The sequence below is a fragment of the Diadema setosum genome, chromosome 12 (assembly GCF_964275005.1).
Source record: "Diadema setosum chromosome 12, eeDiaSeto1, whole genome shotgun sequence".
Lineage (NCBI taxonomy): Eukaryota > Metazoa > Echinodermata > Echinoidea > Diadematoida > Diadematidae > Diadema > Diadema setosum.
In genome coordinates this window covers 20455298-20475858 of record NC_092696.1, presented here as the reverse complement: position 1 = coordinate 20475858, position 20561 = coordinate 20455298, and positions in this window count along the sequence as shown.

The window sequence follows — 20561 nt, the reverse complement described above, 5'->3', positions numbered from 1 at the left end:
AAGTGTTGAGCACTGGTTTTGCGTATTATGACGTACTTGAAAAGCGTGTTTGGTGAAAAAAACAAAACACAGACGTTTTTGGCTCTTTGCCTTAACATTGAAAGGAATGCAAAGTGTATTGCTTGACAGGGAATGGTACAGACAGAATAACGTTTTAAGATACTTATTGCAATTGAAAATATCTCAACACTACTATTGCTTTGAAGCCTGCATGCTCAAATTGGTTTCCAACATTCATCCCAATTCTACTGCCTGACTGGGGCATCGTCTCTGGATGTAGGTTCAGACAGCGAATCCAAGACCACTAAATCTTTTAAACTTTTCAAACTTTCAACCAATCAGATGCAAGACTGCTCAAATCGCACGCCAAGATTTAGTCCCTTTGAGAGATTTTCCCCACTGATTTGCCGGTGATTTGTACCATCTTTTTTGCACTTTAACGTTTGTTTTGGGAAAAAAGAAATTTCTCCCTAAATCTAGCGAAAAAAAAAAGATATCTTTCAAGATGTTTAGATTTTCATATCTTCAAGGAGAGAAGAAATTCCTCCACGGCATTCCTATGAAAGTAATTATATTTGAGACCATTGCGTCAAAAACAAAATGCTGTGTGCTGCCCAGTAGTAGAAACCAATAAGATCAGTTAGGGATGCCCAAATGAAGAGGTCATTAGTTGATCTACTTATTAATAGGACCTTATGAATTATTTTTCTTTTGCTTTATTCATTCTACTCTGTCCTTTTTACGAATGTTTTATAAAAATTACTCTAACCTATCTATGATGTCTATTTTGTTACTTTTCTTTTATTTACGACGACACATTCACGTGTGGAAGTATCTTACTATGGTGATGTAGGAGGATCTTTCTATCTCAAAGTTATCATCTACTCTATCAAAATGCACACCAGAAGACGTAAGAGAGCCTGTGGCTCAATACTTTCTTGATTCTGGATGAATCACTGGCATGGAAGAAGCAAGGACACGAATTTTGTTGACTTACATTTCAATCTTGTTCAAAGATTATCCGGTTGATATCACCATGAGAGGAGAAAATTGATCTTTGATCATCAGAATTCAAGCTGTGTCATACTGGTTGTGGGGAAATTATTTTTATGGCTTGACCTGTCCACGTTTTGTAACTGCGCTATCAGCGTCTTTTTTTTTTTTTTTTTTTACCTAATGTGATAAATGACCACGATGGATGGACCCGCTGATCATTGGTGATCGGCGAATGGCCGGATGAATGTCCGGAGACCTGAGGGGCGAGAGAATGCGTGAATGGTCATATTAGAAGGGATGATCGATATCCCAATTACTTGTCATTAAGCGATCACTCGAAATGTCAGTCAATCGATCAATCAGAGTGTCCTTGTCACAGCATAGGAAAGGACGTTATTGTTGCTAGCACAGTTTATTACAGGCGTGATAGGTTTTCCAACGAAGCACGCAGTGTTCTGTAAAGCAGCTGTTTTCTACTGATTATATAGTAGAATATATAGATCATTTATCTCCTCGTTTGTTTGTTTTCTTTTTTTTAATCTATTCATATCTCCACAGGGATTCCATTGGTATCACAAATCACCAATTGCCCGATGAATAGACAAAAACCGCTTCACCTTCGAAGAGAAAATAAAAAAAAAATAAAAAAAGGTATATATTTATCAGCACGAGCAAAATGACTATCTAAGATTACACAAAAGCAATGCCAATCATGTTTCTCTATATTTCATGCTATGCATGACTGTTGATTATCAGACTAAATGGCATCTTTTACCTAGTTTATGCATCATCTCTCATGACACGCTGAGGGAAATATCATTCAGAAATGCCGTAAATTGCTGGTTACTTCCGACGCAAAACGTAAGTATATCAGAAGAAGAAGAGGAAGGAGTCTACGAAGAAGAACAATGATGATAATAAGAAAAAGAAGAAGAAGAAGAAGGAGAAGAAAAAGAAGAGAACGGAGAAGAATGATAAAGATGAGAAAAATTAAGCAGAAATACCCCCAAGAAAGCTAACCATCGCAAGGTTTATATTGTTTTCGCTTGCAGATGAAGGTTTTCCGAAGCCTACAGACTTTTCCGTGCAATGACTTGGTGGCGAGATATTAAGTTTCGGTTAATGCAGATGTAGCTCAGACGCACTTCATAGCAACTATAGTCCCGTGCATTAGCGCTATTATGACAATCTATTTTTGTTGTCGAAGAGATTACTATCATTCTGCACTTGTAAATATTTTCCCCTTTGATATTTCAGTCTTTCCATTAATGAGTGTCGTGTTACTTGTTGAGACTCCCTCCATGTTTGAGCAACTTTCCTTTGGATAAAGATCTAAACGCGAGACAGTTAAAAATGCCCATTAAAAACGATGTCTCGATATACTTCCGCTCACACGGAAATGCCAATACATCACAGAAATATATACTCTCTCCCTCTCCCTCTCTATCTCTCTTTCTCCCTATCCCCTTTTCTCTCCCCCTCCCTTTCTGTCTGCACATTTTTATATCTCCGTTTCTATCTCTCGCTTTCTCTTTCTCTCTCCTTTTTCTTTATGGTTGTACTTCTCTCCTCGTGTATTTTTTTTCTCTCTTCTCTACATTATCCCCATGGCTGTCCGTCTGTGTTTTTGTCTGTCGGTCTGTCGGCCTGTTTGTATGTCCCCGTCTGACTCTATCTCTCTGAATCTCTCTCACCACTTCTCGATCTATCTGTCGTGGTCGCACGAGCGATATTTTGATACTTTGTAAGATATAATCCGGCACTAGAAGGAATAGATTATAAATTGCATCTCGAAAAAAAAAAAAATGCCTTTCAATAGAAACGTATCGCGTGTATTGACGCCTTTCCCACGAGTCTCGCTGAGTAAATGTCATTTTAAGACGTTCACGCGGGTACAGGTGTAACCAAATGCGGATAACCATGCAGACACATACACGCCTTGAACTTGTAAGCAAGCACACGCTTGTGAATAGCAAGGAATTAAAATCTCATTATTTTCATTTGATTATACTGTCAGTAATGACAAGGATGTATGATGTAAACTACATGGTATCATCCAAATAATGAATGCGATAATTAGGCCTATCTATCTTTATTGTTTGACTGATGGTTAAGAATTCTAAGAATGTAAAAAGGGGAAGTAATCGTTAGCAAACATGATTCCTCTTTTCACTCTCATCAGCATAGATATTATACAAATATACCAGGCCTGAAAGGTTCTGCTTGAAACTATGTGGATGAGGTGACTTCAATAGTACTATTATTCTGTGGGGAGCTTTTACTTTAGTTCCATATCAATATGATCAGTTTCAGGCTAGCGATAATGAAAGCCATTTCTGTAAAATTTCTAAACGATACGGAAGACTTGAATAAAGGTATTGTACACTTTATCAAGTCCGCTTACGAATTTTGCTATGGAGGCCACAAGATGAAGCCGGAACGGCTTGCAAAACTGCTGAGCAAAGTGTTCCATACATGACACATCCGTCTATCCAAAGCACGATAATATAATGCCGAAATAACATTGCACTGTAAGGTAGCTGCAAGCTTGAGTGGGATCTTGCGCAACTAGCCACAAAACGTCAGCTGAGTTTGATTACATAGACAGAATATTGCAACGTTATTGCACACAAAAAATAAAAGTAAAAGTTTACAAACAAATCAATTGGAGAATAATGTTAATTGATGACATCATTAATTTCGAACAATATGCCATTCTAACAGACTTCGCCATTTTCAATCAGACAAGCAAATAAACAAACAAATAAACGAAATAACCAAATAATGATAAACTCATGAATTCCATGACTTTGCGAATAAACTTTTAAGTTATTCTGCAGACTAGGTGGAAAACGAGAATATTAACATAAGAACAAGCCAGCGTGTTTCACAGAGGTGACGAAAGAGGTGACGAATGTTCTTCTGACTTCGTTATTTGCGTATACGAGCTGTCGGAACGACCCATACTCAAACATAACCACCTCACCTGCGTGGTTTGACAAACAAGCACGCTACACACACAAACAATAGAGACACCGATCGGACATCGTCTCCCAAGCGACTCGGGGTAGCTGCCTTACGGGCGGGCGGCGGAGTCCATCGTCGCCGAACAAAGCTTGGACGTATCCTAACCTTATACCGTCTGCGCTCGTCCGCTGTGCGTTCTCCAACCATACTCGTGATTCTAGTATTCATTCACTCAACCTCGTCCAAATCCCATCAGACGAGGTCATGTGTGTGCGCCGCTTTGATACTAGTTTCGAGACGACAGACACTTCTAATTTGGCAACCCCACATCCAACCCGAACGAGCACATCCACACTGATAAATCACGTTTTCGATTACACCCCGAATATCCAAAGAATGGCTATTTACCCACGATGAGTTCACGGCGACCTCATAAGTTGGACCATGTACAAACCCTATCATCAGCTGAAGTAGGAAGATCCGTTAAAGGACATAGCGACTTATAAACTAGGCGCAATCCGTTATAAAAACAAATCCAGAAGGAGTGTAGTCATTGTTCTTTTCCCCTTTTTATGTTAATGCTTTTTGATTCAAAGAGAACCCCACCTCATAACCACGCTAACAGACTCTTAACAATGTGAATTAAAAGCAATTATCTTATTCAAACTATAACGTAGTGAAATCAGACCAGCAGAACACAAGAAGTTTCGTTCAGGCAATAACCAAAAAACTTTTCACAAGTGAGTCTCGACCATAATATTCATATCATTGTAAATAGTTATTACAGCATCAACTCATCAACATATCAACCAAGTCAGTGTATCGCCGTATGTGTTTGCTGTTTTTTAAAACAACAAACTTTTTTTCATCATTCAGAAATACGAACTCTAGCCTGACTACCTCGTATAACTAGTAAGTGAACGTCACCGTGCAAACTTTTCAGAACATTGGAATCGGCGCTATATGACCCCGTCGACAAAAGACATGTAAACTTTAAAGACAGAGATTAGTAATGCAGAAGGGTGAAAAGGTGCTATGACCGATCTTTTATCAATGCTCATCTCTTGTTCACATGTATTTGTAAGATCGCAACTGTTGATGTACATTTTTTAACCAGCATGTAGGGAAAAAAAGGAATCAGAAAATTTGAACCTGTCATCTATTGCTTTCTGGGCAGCGACAATACTACCAGACAAACTATCGCTAGTTGCCGGCAATGACACTATGAACCTGGAGCAAATACCCAAGGTATTTGTTCAAATCGAACTATACATTGAAACGTAGATCAGCAGATTTGTACACGGGGTGACAAGTAAACATGCATATGTATCTTTCGTGTATCAAAGTCAAAACTGCGCGTTGTATACAAGTGCATTCGAAAGTACATCGTTATTGTCAGAATGCATTTTTTGTTGACATAAAAGGTTTAAAAGACAATAAGGTGTTGTGTATATAGAACGATCTGTAGCTCCTATGTCATGTGAGCGTAATGTACGTACACTCAAAAGTCAATACTTTTTTTTTACCCATCTCCCTTCCTTCTCCTCCTCTTTTTTCATTGCCAGGAGACCTCCGGATGATTTTCAGATTTTCACATTTGAACAACTATAAATCAGTTATACTGAGGACAGACTTTCAGAATTTGTGATGATTGGGATGAAGAATAAGAATATTTTCAAAATTTAGAACAAATTGCAATGAACAAGGATGATGACATGGCAGAGTCACCATAAGATGCCATGAGTTGGGGCTCAAGGAAGCAGAACAAAAGAAGAAGGCATGCATAGATTATACACAGGTGAACTCGCAAGCAAGCAGTATTGTCATGGAATTACACTGCTACATTTCTGAAATATATGAACCTCCTATGTCATCATCCTTGTTCAGTGTAATTTGTTTAAGGGTTTTCAAAGTATTGTTTCTCTGCTCAAGAACCACAGTAAATTCCACAAATCTATACATGAAGTTGTCGATTTATGTACTACATGATGTGAAATTATGAAAATCGTCTGGAATGTCCCTTTAAGGCTATAAACCAATTTTCAATGTAGTATTTGCTGAGGTTCCTATAAGATTTATACAATGTTTCCCAAACGTTTCATCTCAGGATATCGGATCTTAGCTATCTGCTCGTGCGAATGGTATAATATTCCATCAAAATGCAAAGTTTCCACACAATTCCTTTCACTGAATATCGATTTATTTTAATGTTTCTCAATGAAGAGATGCATCAGATACAACAAAACAGAATACTACATGACATCCAACTTGGATGTACAATAAAATGTCACTAACATAATCCCACAAGGCTGTTAGTCATTAGAAGTTTTGATCTGAGTAAAAATGGGGAAATTTTTGGTTTGCGCTGCAAACTCAAACCATACCTGAAATTCTTTGGTATCGGCCCAGACTACATGTTGCCTCCATGACCAGGTGCACGTGATAGCAGGTCTAGAAGTCAAGACTAGCTGGGGGTTTTAGACAGCGTCTCAAATCCTTGGAATTCAATCACTAGATGCACTAATGTGATAATAAACCCATTATATCGCATCCCAATATAATATGCACGTGACTCTCGGGATTATGTAATGTGCTTTACATTGCATTACAGTCTGGCTTTTACAGGCGTTACAAGATCTTTCATGATGATTACCAGACCATCCCCCCACCCCACCCCTCGGGAGCGGATGAGAATCAATATTACAACAATATCCAGAGCCAGAGTATACTGGTAGGAGTGAGTGATATAAAGATTTGTGCAAATGGCGATGGTCTGATATGATTTTTTTTCTCTCTTCGATGAAACCTTTATTTTCGGCCTTGCTGTATTCTGCAACAATTACGACACAATTGGCACTTCGAGTAATGCCCCTGCTGATGCAACACAATGCAACTTCCTCATCGGGTCCCCCTGCGGGAAAGTGGGCTCGATTTACGGCTGGTATCGCTAAAATATCCGCCATCACATATGGCGTGGCACAGTACCAATAACCTTGAGAGATCGCATGTGGCGACTTTGGTGCGAATAAACCTTTGGATAATAAACTTGATTAGACAAAAAGTCCACACTCACTGGTTATTTCTCAGGTTTATAAAACGAGATGAAAAGAAAAGGAAAGGCGGAGGGGGGGGGGGGGGGTGGGGGAGGAGAATTTTTACTGTCCAGTAAGGGAAACATTTGTTTTGTGGGAAAGACAATGTTGGTATACATTTCCCAATACAAAGATTTGCAACATAAAATTTATGTTGAAAAAAAAAAGAAAGTACCAGCTGTGTTCACAGGGTATAGAATAGACTGCATTGACATGGGATGATCGGTTGCGCCACAGACTATAAAGTCCATGCACAGTCTGAAGTAGCCCGATTTTGTATAATGTGTTATTATATTATGTGTGTAGGGGTAGGGGGACAAGCTTGTGTGTGAGTGATGGTGTTCGGGTGTTGGTCTACCTGTGTCTGTGTGTGGCTCGTGACCACCCCATTTACTACCACATTTCCTGCATGAACTTTGGTAAATTGTCACTCTTGGGTCGAACGGGTAACTTGCAATTTTGTCCTGTCGTCTAGGGAAAAAAAAAAGACAGACAACAACCACAAGCAAACATTATCAATACGACAGCAATCGTCCTTCCCGAGTGCTCGCTCGCCCGTGTCGCGCTGCCGCGAATAGTTTTTATTGTTTTATGCACGCGTAATTATTCATGATCCTGCATCATCAATATTGGAGAACGCCGGTACACTGGCGTCGTGGCTTCGCACCTATAAATAACGCTAGCAGACGCGGCAAACTCCCAACTGAGCCTCCGCCATGGCGACGGGCGCATGGGAAAGAGAGAACCTGCCTGCGCGTGAGCGCCATTCGCCCTCGCAGACGGTTCCAGTCACTTTCTTTTTTTTCCCCTTGTGGTGAAGAAGTTGAACAGTTTGATGGAGCCTGTCTCTTCTTTTAGGAGGTCCAGCTCTCATTTCCAGTGCATTTTATTTAAAACTCCCACAGAAAAAAAAAAATAATGAATAAAGATACGAGATTCAGGGATGGTATCTTTATAAGAAAAGATCGTGATCAGGAAGCTTGCAACGAGTATACGTTCAGCAAAACTATGTTTATCCATCGATGCCAGCCACACTAATACCATGCAAAATGCCAGTCACATAGGCCTACACTTTGCCCACTGAAATTTTTGCTCGGGAGGCTGTCATCTTTTCCCTTCTGGTAATAAAATAAATGTGAGATTGACCATAAATCCCGGGGAATGGGAGGTGATATGGTTCTCCAAGGGGCTCAAGGCAAGATGGGAATACTGAAGATAGTCGGAGGAAAAAGGTCAGCAAGTCGCATTGACAATTATTCTTATCGTTTATATCTCATATCGCAAGGGAAGTAGGACATTTTGCTATATGATGGCCTCTCCTTGCGCCGCAGTGCAGGTTTATTATGAGTAATAATCTGTGCTGATTCAGTCCCACCGGTAAACATGGACGTTTAGCAGTGCATGCTGAGGACATTGGCACTGTTAAAAAGCGCCGGATATGCGCACCACGCCGTGAAGTTGAAAACCTGATCCGTCTCCACACCGCGGTTTCTGCCTCTGCTAAATATCATCGATACATAATATGGCGTCGTTTTGTTTGTTTGTTTGTTTGTTTGTTTTTTATCCATGAACACGTCTTCATTCAAACAAATACCTACAAACACACGTGCTTATCACAGTCAAGCATATTGGGAATACAGTATACAACTATAGGTATTCATAACCATATCCGCAAGAGGATACATGCAATCGTCTTATTCCTGTACATAATCAAAATGGTGGCAGTTTAAGGATAGATTCCCAGCGCATTTTACACAACCTAGCTATTATACATTATTACACTATTACATCTATCTATTATTACCTATCACCGGAAATCCACTGTTTTGAACAGAAGCTGCAATATCATCAATCAGTATTCATTGCACACACCCTTCCATTGATTGCTGAGGTCGGATTAACCTCACCCCCTCCCCCTTAAAAAAAAAAAAAAGTGCTTGTGCATTCATTCCACTCAGATTGTGCACTCTAAAATTATAATGATTAATCCGGTGACCCAGACCCAGTGGTTCCAAGCCCTGGGTCACGGGGGATCGGGGAATGTGGCTGCTCCAAGTATACAAGCACACCACTACCTGATTAAAGCCGCGGTGCTATGCATATCATAACTCGACCTCAGATCACGGGCGACCGATCCCATCTCAGGGGGGAATCGTTCCTAGCGTTGCCCTCCGCGTTCCCTGAAGATCTGGTAACATTCTACATGGCAACGTGTCTGGCTGTCGCGCCAGCCGAACTGTGCACACAAAACACGTACGCCATGTATCAAATATCAGACACCCTTTTGATTTATTTAAAATCGAGTGTGAAGATTCGGAGCGATTTTCTATGCATTGGCATCCCACGGAGAACATAGTAATAGCACGAGGTTTATTTGTTGTTTTTTATCCGTATCGCAAATAACACACGTCGTAGGATGATATCAACACCCACCACAAGCGTATTCTTTAAGTATTAGCTCAAATCTATAGCACTCTAAAGCTCGTTGCCCGCAGAAACGACTCTAAGGAGTCTAACGTATCGAGATGGTTTATAGTTTATTGATAGCAGATGCAGCGTCATATTTCATTTCCTAAGGAAGCTGAAGAAGAAAACGAAATACCATGAAATAACAATTTATTTTTGACTGCAAGGGTCTGGCAGGGTTGCAAGTTGAATGGCTTGTGCTTGAATTATGACACTTCAGAGAAGAGGGCATCTTCTATGGAAAACAAAATTGTTGGGGATGTGCCGCTGCCCTCCACCATCAAAAACAGATGAAATTTCCCAACGGTACGCTGAGTGTAATTCATCACCCAAATGTAATAGAATCTGCGAGACGACCGATATCGCAATTATGACACTGTCTTGTTGAAAAAAAAAAAAAGAGAGAGAAAAAATAATATATACATATATATATACAGTATATATATATATATATATATATATATATATATATATGTGTGTGTGTGTGTGTGTGTGTGTGTGCTAATACACTACTTTTTACTATTAAATCATTCGCAAGGTTATATTCTGTGCAGCATACTGCTTTTATAATGTTTTTAGTTGATCTACTGTTTGTTTTTTATTCATAACCCCACTATCTTCTGTTGAGTAAATCTAAGTTTGGATTATTTTGTTATTATTGTTAACATTATTAGCATCATCATCATTATTATTTTAATTCTTATTATCACCATCACTTTTTTTCTGTATTATCAGTCCAGGGCATGCATCTACATGTATCATCTTGCGTTCATGATGTGTTGATTATAGCATGAGAAGGGAATCGCTGAGTGGAGGAGGGGGGGGGGGAGGAGGAGTGGAGGAACACTTTTTTTGAAGATCTTGATCTTCATGTTACTCCCACGCCCACCAGACAACATTATCGCTCTTCCCAGTATTTTATAAGCAAAGTACGATGTTCCGGTGAATGAAGCTGAAGCGTTGATGTATACCGTCTTTTCTTGTCTTGCTCATGAGAAGTCAACCGGTGGAGCATGAATATATATCATTAGTTCGTCGCTGTACAGGGGCGATGGATAGTGACGATAGCATTATGTGTTTACATGAGTTATTTGTGTGTGTATGTATGTATGTGTGTGTTTGTGTGAGTGTGTGTGTGAAGGGTGTCTGTGTGTGAGGGATTTTGTGCGTGCGTCTGTGTGTCAATGAATAATGTGTGTGTGTGTGCGTGTGTGTGTGTGTGTGTGTGTTATTATTAAAACGTGCATGCATCCCATAAAAGATGTCTGTGTAGCTTCATGCTTTGTTTTAGATGATTCATCAACTGTTCTTGTTCCGAGAATCTATTAAAACAGAGCTGGCGAAAACTGCTAGAGAGGGGGAGAGGAAAGCGAAAAATATCTTCGGATGCCCAATCTATCTTCTATAACGTGACCGCAGCGAAACGCGCCACATGACTTTGATGGGAAAACGAGACTTCATAAAGAAATCATAAGTTTTCCGTCAAAAATGAAATTCGTAAGGCTTTGACCCGACGGTGCTCCCTTTCTAGAAGGCAGTAACGCTCGTGACATTTGCCAATGTAATGACTTGCCAGAAGAATGCATAATATCAGTCATTATTGACATTGCTAATTGTCGTATATAATTAATGGTACAGGGCGCCACAGCCCCTACCAAGTGAGAAACCTCATTTCGTTGCTAACGATCCTGGGTGATCGGACGGCCTTGATAACCATAATGCCGCTATGGAAATAAGGATCATCAACAGCAAGAGAAAAATATAAAAGAATATAGAGCAAAAAAAAAAATCTGAAAAAAAAAAATCAATGGCGATTCTCTGCTGCAGTAGGGAAAATAGACATTGATCGTCCTTACTTTGAAAGGCTAATGTCTCATTTGTCCAAACATTCCATTGTTCCAGTCAATGCGTAGTTGTGTGTATTGGGGGGATGGGATGAGAATGGTGTATTGATGATATCGTAGCAACCTCAGCGGATCCTCCACATTTTGAAAGGTTTCTCTTTAAATGAATCATGCCATCGTTCCATTTCATGTGTGTGAGTGGGGGGGGGGGTGGGGGGGGGGTAGAGGGCTATGATTGCGGCATTGATAATATCACAGCAATTAGGTGCAACCCGTTTGCTTGTAAGGAAGGTGGATGTATGGAATAAATGCGTACTGTCTCTTGAATCCGCGTAATCTCCCCACTTGATACATCATTTCTTTTTCATGTCATGTCATTTCATTTCATTTCATTTCATTTCATTTCATTTCATTTCATTTCATTTCATTTCATTTCATTTCATTTCATTTCATTCCATTCCATTTTATTTCATTCATTCTCCATTTCTAATCCCCCCCCCCCCAAAAAAAAAACCCTAATAAACACAACGTAACTGTCTGAATACAAAGCATTTACATCGGCATGTGAATAGTGATATGGTACGGTAATAAGCTTTAAACAAAGCCATATATAATATGTTGTGGATCACTGAAGTTTTTAAAGGGATTAAACATATTTCTTATCGCCGCAATTATACTCTCAGTCCGTTTCTTTCCCTGTCTATGTGCCATCTTGCATTTCAAAACGTCCGTGCAGCATACGCCTGGGTTTTCCAGCACTGTAAAACGTCCCCCTTATGCTTATGATGTTAACTATTTCATCATGTTGTCATAAATCTTCAGTTAGACTCGGTTATCAAGTCATCATGTTATTTGTAATCAGTACCTTGATATTTTTTTTTGTCAATCTTATTCAACCGCTCAGTACAAACTGCACTGGTTTATCGAGGAGATAAGAAAAGCAGCAACGACAGAAGGGATGAACGGTTGCTCGACAGAAATCACCACAGTTACAATGATATCATCAAAGTGTTAGTCGATCCACTTCCATCATGTTTACCCTCCCACTTCACGATAGAGTGGAAAGAGGACAGCTACAGACAAGGACTGCATCACCCGTCTTACTGCCACTCAAATAAGACCACGAGGAGGTATATCTTCTTTTTTTCAGGACATGCACTCTTCAGAGAGTGACTAATACTTTTGTATTCTTCTTAATGGATTGAACGGGGAAATGCAGTTAACTGGAATGAGATCATCCTGATATATACCTCATGATGAAACAACATAAAAGATGAGAGATGAATGGAACACACTCATGGTACATCAATATCTCTAATATATTTATTTCTCTTCCACATGTGAAAGATTTCCAGGATCGTGTGGTTTATAGTAGCCAAATGCAAAACTTTTTTTTCTCTCTCTTTCTCCCTCTACAAGAAATAAAATAAAATAGACGAAAAAAAAACCCCAACAACAACAGACTGTTACTTTGATATTGCAACTAGATCATATTGAAGGCTTAGCTTCAAATTCGCACACATATATATGGGTTAGAGACATTGTGAGAACAAAAAGACACACGTCTCCTTCCTAGGGGGAGCACTAAAGACATCAATGTCTGATGTCTGATGTATTCCTTCTTTTATTAACACGTTCCACGAAACATGACATGAATTGAGAAACATTGGCGATGCAGAGCACCCGTACCAATTAAGCAAAAGAAAAAAAAAAGTACGTTGAATCCAATGCTTTAGTAGCGAGGCTATAGCGGGATTTCGAACAGCGCGTGACGCTTACGTTAATTAAAGTGCAACATGTCGTTAATTCAACTCTTATCACGGATTCGTTTTACGACCGCGATGTGACAGCGCCACTTAGGACGAAGAAAGATCCGCATTAGACCTATCATCCACTCAGCACAGTAACATAAGGGCTTTTTACACTTGTGTTTCTTAACCCCGGACTTTCTCTGACCCAGGACTATCGTTAGTCCCGTACCAATTTTTTCAGCTTTTTACACTCGCCAATTAGTCCCGTACTATCTCTTGTCCGGGGCTAAGGAGAAAACTGACCTTTTTACACTCGTCTTTCTTAGCCCCGGACTTTCCAAACCACATGAATATTCATAATTACGCTGTGTACTGTACACGTACACGCACGCACCGGCAGCACTTGATTACCTCGTTTCTGATTGGTCAGTGAGGGTCGCACTTCGTCTCCGTCGCTTAGCCCAGGATTATTTTTTCGTTCTGTTTACACTCACTTGCTTGGCACCGCAATTGCGGTGCTAGCACCGCAATTGCGGTGCTAACCCCTGCTATTTTGCAGGGCCAGATAGTACCGTACTATCGGTGGGGCTAGCCCACTTTGGCAAAAACGAGTGTAAACAGAAAGTGGGCTAAGGATAGTCCCGTACTATCGGTGGGGCTAAGGCCCCCCCTTAGCCCCACCGATAGTCCGGGGCTAAGCAAAAATTTACAAGTGTAAAAAGCCCTTTATTGGTTACAGATGTAAATCATCCAAATGACGCATTTTCCCTCTTTTTTTTGGACAATTCTCAAGGAAACTCACAAGTCTCAAACGATTGCAAATTTCACAAGCGGTTGACTGATGATTTCAGCCAATAGGAAAAAAAAATATCGAGTAATATCAGCGGGATCTAAAATGGACGTTATGACTCTCTGAGTTTATATTGCATGGCCAACAATAATGTATAATAACATATATGTATATATATACCAAATAAGTGTCGTCAAAATGTCATTTCCTTGATGACTAGTGAAGTCTGTCATGATTTGCAATTTCCCACCGACTACGGCAATTGTTTATCGTTCCAATTCTCATTGTTGACCGAACCTCTCGATATCGGCGAAGCGCGGTCTAGGGTAAAGACGCGGGGGAGACGCCACACGACCTGTCATAATCTAGGTTAAAAGCTCGCACGAGCCTTAACAGCTGACTGACGTCCTAATAGTTTTCAAAACCCAAGGCCACATTGGATATGTTTTTTTTTTATAGTTTAGATACGCAGATTTTTTTTTTCTTATGTCAATTCAAGCATCTATTGATGTTAAACTAACAAGATAGGCTTTAGAGTATCATTAATTATCATTAATCTCAAGATAAACGGACAAGAAAGGGGCCGGTTTAGTCATTACTTCTAATCATTACAAATTCACAGTGCATTCATCTGTTCTCTTTTCTTCCCAAAGTAGAGTATTGGTTGTGTGACTGTAATGACCATAATTGAAGATTAAAAACGTCTGTGGAGCGTATATAGAAGATGTAATATTTTAACAGTCTTCAGTGTAAAGACATCGGTGTTAGATTTAACACCATGGGTGTTAAATCTCATGGCGTTTAATCTAACACCGATAAAGTTTCAATAAAGGACCACACCCACAGGTGTAGAAAATGTATTGTGATGGTGTTGAAAAGTGTTCACCTGGCACTTTGTGGTGTTGATTTGACACTGTATCTGGTGATATTTTTGACACTGCGCTGGTGTTAATTCAATGATGACACCGCATGGTGTTGATTTGATATTGCTGGTGTTAATGTCAATGGTATAACACCCGTCCAGCTTTAATAGGAGACCACACCAACTGGTGTTACTATGGAGTAAATGTGTTTACACAATTTTTCAAAAATAAAGTACTCTATCGGAAAATCTTGATTGTCTTGTTGAAGTTCAAAATCAACAAGAAGTGCAGTAACTAAGAAACTATTCAAAAAAACAATTTTATATTTTGAAATGACACCCGGAGGTGTTAATCTAACACCATAAATGAGCACCGGAAATTTTAACACCAGCTCGGTGTTTCATACTTAACACCGGACTTGAAAAAGAAGAATCACTGACAACAAAAGCATGTGGTATCATGCGCAGTATGTCGTAAAATAATTACAATCAAATTTTATATTGATAACACTCAATATGATTAAACTGTCTAAATGCTACTTCAGGGTCATAAAATAAAACATCTTAGCTCTATCTTGCAGAAAATCCCATTCAATTTGGGTAAGCGGTTACAGAGAAATGTGAAAAGTTGTAAACCATGTAATGAGTCTGATACTTCGAAGTTTAGCACTTCGGTGCTTTTGTGTGTGAATACAATATACAGAACTTGAGGGAAGAGATTCTTGACATCTTCTACAAAATTCCTCATTTCTCTTTGACCACTGAAGCAAATCGAATGGGGTTTTCTGTAAGATGTGGGCAATGAGTTATAGTTTCATACCCTGAAATTGTGTTTGAATTGATTAACTATTTTTTACAGATATCATTGCGTAGGGTCCTGTTGTATTTTTTTTTTTTTTTTTGGGGGGGGGGGGGACATACGGTAGAGTTTAAATACGGTGTACTTGCCAAACTACCCCTGTATTCTACTTCTCGTGTATTTACTGGCATAGATCATGAGTACAAAATCGAGATGATGGTTTCTGAAACTCGTGATGAATAGTATGTCCTCTACCTTTATATATTTTCTTTTTCTTTAACTCAAACAAAATACGTACACCGTAAAAATGGCTACAGGACAGTCAATAAAAAATGAGTTTAACAATACAAATGGAGAAGATAAGGGGGGATAACCGGAGTAAAAGTGGCTTAGAAGACTAACAAATATTTCTGACGAAAGGTATTTAGAATGAATGCTTAGATTTGATCTTTAGAATGCATAACATGCTTAATTTCCAAGGCTGGAGTTAATCAACTTTATTTTCTTTATGATGGAAAACAGACAACGACTACAAGCTTTTGGAGACGTACAACTGATTTCTGTTGTTCCAATGATACTTGTTCGGCATTTATACCGAAAGTACTTATCAATGAAGAATTAAGATAGACATACAGACAAGCTAAAACGTCCCTGTCTTGAGTCTCTTTATTGTTTACTTTGTAATATATAACATACACTCTGACAATGTTAGCGTTCTACTTTTTTTTCCTTCTTTGATGAAAAAGACGTGTGCCTCATACATTCAAAAACAGAAGTATATAGTTACCAATAATAACAGGGGCGAAAACTGATAGACGACACAGGTCATTTCCAATGATACCGGAGAGCAAACCCGGTCTCGACTCAGCCGTTCCCGAGAAACTGCATGGGACGGTCTGACGGTTGCAGTTACCCACGGAGAGTTAAGAGTACAAGAGTGACCGTAAGTTGCCACATGGTCGCAACACATACAGCAAGCCGTGTCGACCAAATGGATTCGTGATGATGACACCCGTCCGTTTGACTACACAAATGTTTCTGGCCGAGCGCGAAAAATTGAGGTCAAAAAACAAACAAACACGCAATCGATCGCGAGTATAATAAAACTTTGTTTTTGAAGCATTCATTATAAGCAGGACAGAATCTTTTCCTTTTGTTAACCCTTTCCTTTACTAGTAATCTATGGAGAAATATAGGGGCCTAAGACAGGAGTTATGTCATCAGGATCTCCTAATACTTCACATATTATAGTGGAAATAAACTGCACAGGAAGAACTGCTCTTTGTTGCTTTACGAAAAATGCCGCCATTTAGTCAAGGATTTTTTTTTTCTGTATTAAAGGAGAAACCTTAATGGAAGCAATTGAACGAGAAATGCGCTCAGATATACACACCGTCCTTGAAAGAACGCATAAACATACATACACACACAGACATTAATATCATTGCAGGTACGAACACATAGACCAAGAGGTAATGTTAATGGTAGGGTATTGTACCAAGTGAAGTGAAGAATTAAGTAATATAAAAAAAAAAGAAGAGATGCTCTCTATTTTCATCGTCCAGAAATCTTCAAGTAATTATAGTGACCCTGTTGTATTTTTGTGTCAGCGTTTTGGAACTGAACATAATGATGACCATCACAAAATGGCGTCGGACCGCCGCCCTGCCGCGTTGATCAAACAAATGGAAAGAGAACATAGCGACGATAGCCATGCCTTGATTGTAGGCGTTGATAAGCACTTTGCTTCACCTATCAGACTGGGGTTGATATCAGCAAAGAAGGTATGTCTGTGTAAGGGTATGCACGTGTGAGTGTGATGTGTGTTTAATAGAGAGAGTATGCGTGTGTGTGAGTGTGTGTGTGTGTGTGTACTCGCTTGTGTACAGTGTATGTGTGTTTGTGGGGGAGGGGTGTTGAAACCAAAGGTGTCGAGACTGGAAGGGGTCAATAAGAGCACTCCTTTGTGTCAAAAGGAAAAGGTATGTATGTAGAAGCAAAGAGCGCGGAGTGGCGCCTTCAGGAGCAGGCGTCACGTGACACCGTGGCGCCTCTCACCACACACACACACACACACACACACACACACACACACACACACACACAACGCCTACAATCAAGGCATGGCTATCGTCGCTATGTTCTCTTTCCATTTGTTTGATCAACGCGGCGAACCGGTTAAAAAAAAAAAATGAATTCGAGTCCGAGGAAAACTTTGGTCACCTTCGTTTGGCATCTGTTAAAAAAATAAGAAAATCAGACTAATCTAATGTTTTCTCGTTTAAATCGATAAGCTGTTAAACTAGAGACAACACCCCTTACCAACAGCATTAGCACAATGCATTATATTATGGTTTTCGTACAACAATACTCATGTGACTAATATGTTTATGTACATGTATATGTACATGTGTGTATATAGGAAATAAGTAAACGAAATTGATGTGCTATGACGTTTTCTTTTCTATAATACACATCCTGTACTTCTACACGCCAAGTGAAATCCAGTAAATAGGCCCACATCCAAGATATTCACTCTGGAGCCGATACTTGTCAATCATCACATGCGACTAGATAATCTTCTTGAACGTATTGAAGTGACTTTTTTTTTATGTCTTATTTGTACACCTTAAGGAAAATCAACAATAAGAAATCGAATTCCTTTCCTGAATGTCTTTCCTTAATCAACGGAATTGAAGTCTAGGAGAGGTATCTGTCAATAATTATTCAAACACGAGATGTCACAAGAAAAACGAAATCCAAGATGACTGTATTCTTGACAAAATTTGTGACACTTCTTTTGTATAGTCTGACGTCCATTATAGAATGCCGTCCTAAATTTCAACCCCCAAAAGAGTTGATGTCACTCATAATAAGCGCATCGCGAAGGAGAGGATACATTTTCCCGCACAGCTTCTTTACGGAGAAGAAAGTGGTATGGAGCGCAGTTTTGCCGTGCGAGAGCAATGCAGCGGAATGTCCCATCAAAGTAATTAGAGGTCACGATTCTTTCCCGAATGAAGGGGGAAGCATCCCAGTGGGAAGAGGTGAAAATGTCACTCGGCCGATAATTGTACGTCCAATTCCGATCTCCCTCGAAGGAGCGGCCCATATCCTGCAATAACACCGGGGGAATGATCACCAGCCCTTGGCCCCGCGTTGTCTCACAAGATTTGGGATCAACGAGGATTCAGCGGCGCAACGCAATAAATTACCACTTGATTGCTCCTTATTCGTGTAAATTCACGTTTTGCGGGCCTGGCACGGGAAAACGGTCGTAAGTCGCACGTACGGAAATCCGAGCAAACACACGGCTGAGACCAACGGTGTGTATAGTGTCAACACACGCGCGTTGTATATATCAAAAGAAACATCTTCATTTGACAAACTCAATCTATCCGACGATGATGATGGGTTAAGGAGGCATGCACACATTCACGGGAATCACCTAATTGCATGTCTTCGAAAACTACATTATTTTGCTCAATAGCTGTGACGTGTCTACATCGCTTTGTTCCACGATTACCCTCCGGAGTAAATCCTATACATGAAATCCCATCGTTTACTGCCGGTGAAATGTTTCTGCAGGCACGCCTCTCTCTGTGCACGCGCAGCCAGTGCTAGAATGTGCTATTCTCTAATGCTTTGTCTATTGCTTTTGCAAGGCAAACCATTCTGCATATTGCTTGTTCTGAGTGCATCATATACAGCTGATTTAAAATCACGTCAGCATTTAGAATGTTACTATCATGTTTTATTACCTTAACATGATTATCCGGTCATTCACTGAGTGAAAAATCTTTATTCTATATTTAGCAATGTCTTTTTTGTTGTTGTTTGCTTTTATGTCAGAATTGATAAGAAAAGGGTTTAGAAGTGTGACAATAGAAAAACAAAACAAAAAAGCACCAAAAATTTTCTCAATACATGAACGTTACCAACGCACATGGAAGCTACCATAATCCTACGAATGTCATTGCATATGAAGAGTTTGTTTGCAAAAACCGATAAGTCCATATTTGCCAAATGGAGATATTTGCGATTAAAGGTCAAGAAAAATAAAGAGAATAATAAGAATTTTTTTGCTTCTTTTGACCATAACTTCAAAAATATACCTTTATATGTGGTGACCAATATATCATTTAAAAGGTATTATTTTGTACTTTATGACAGAGATTGTACTTCAAAATCTTTAAAAAATGTACTTATCGGTTTTTGCAAACAAACCCTTCATATTATTCCATCATTCAAGTTGTCTCTACATTACCGCCAGTTTGACATTATATCTGTACCCGGTCGTACACAACAGTTTAGCAATGGGCTGTACATAAAGATGATCCGTGCGTGTCGCTTTTTATCGTCGCTCAAGATATTCCCGCGCAATCGTCATGCGCGAGGAAAATGAGAGCAATTAGTAACATACCGCCCGGTATATTACATCACTCGACAGTCAAGGACCGAAGCTTGGGGATAAACCCCAAGTACCGTTCACGACAGAGCGGGAACAAAAGAGTCACATCTTCACATAGTCAAGCGCTTGAGCTGTCGCCTGGGGTCAAATGTTCGTGCTCATGTAGGTATCTCCTCGACTGTAAGGCGCATAATCATAAATAGCTTCTTTTTGTATCGATAATCGAAATTATCAGATCTGTTGAGGCGGTACGCGCGTGCGCATGATATGGAGTTGTGCTACTGTGAGGAGTGAGGTCTAGGAAACCCATACAACGCTGACGAGAGGACTGATGCAGATTAGTACTAGAATATAAATCATGTATGACTCTAACAAATCTGAATTCATTCTTACCGTAACGATGTGTTGTTGTTGTTGTTGTTGTTGTTGTGTTCCTTTTTGTTTATACAGACAGTGAAAACCAAATAAATCAAGCAAACTTACAACAGAAAAAGATCAGTTGCAAGAGAAATATGATAATAACCCGTCAGACAACATTCAATACTTAGAGGATTCTAACACGAGACGCATTTGCCTAAGTGAC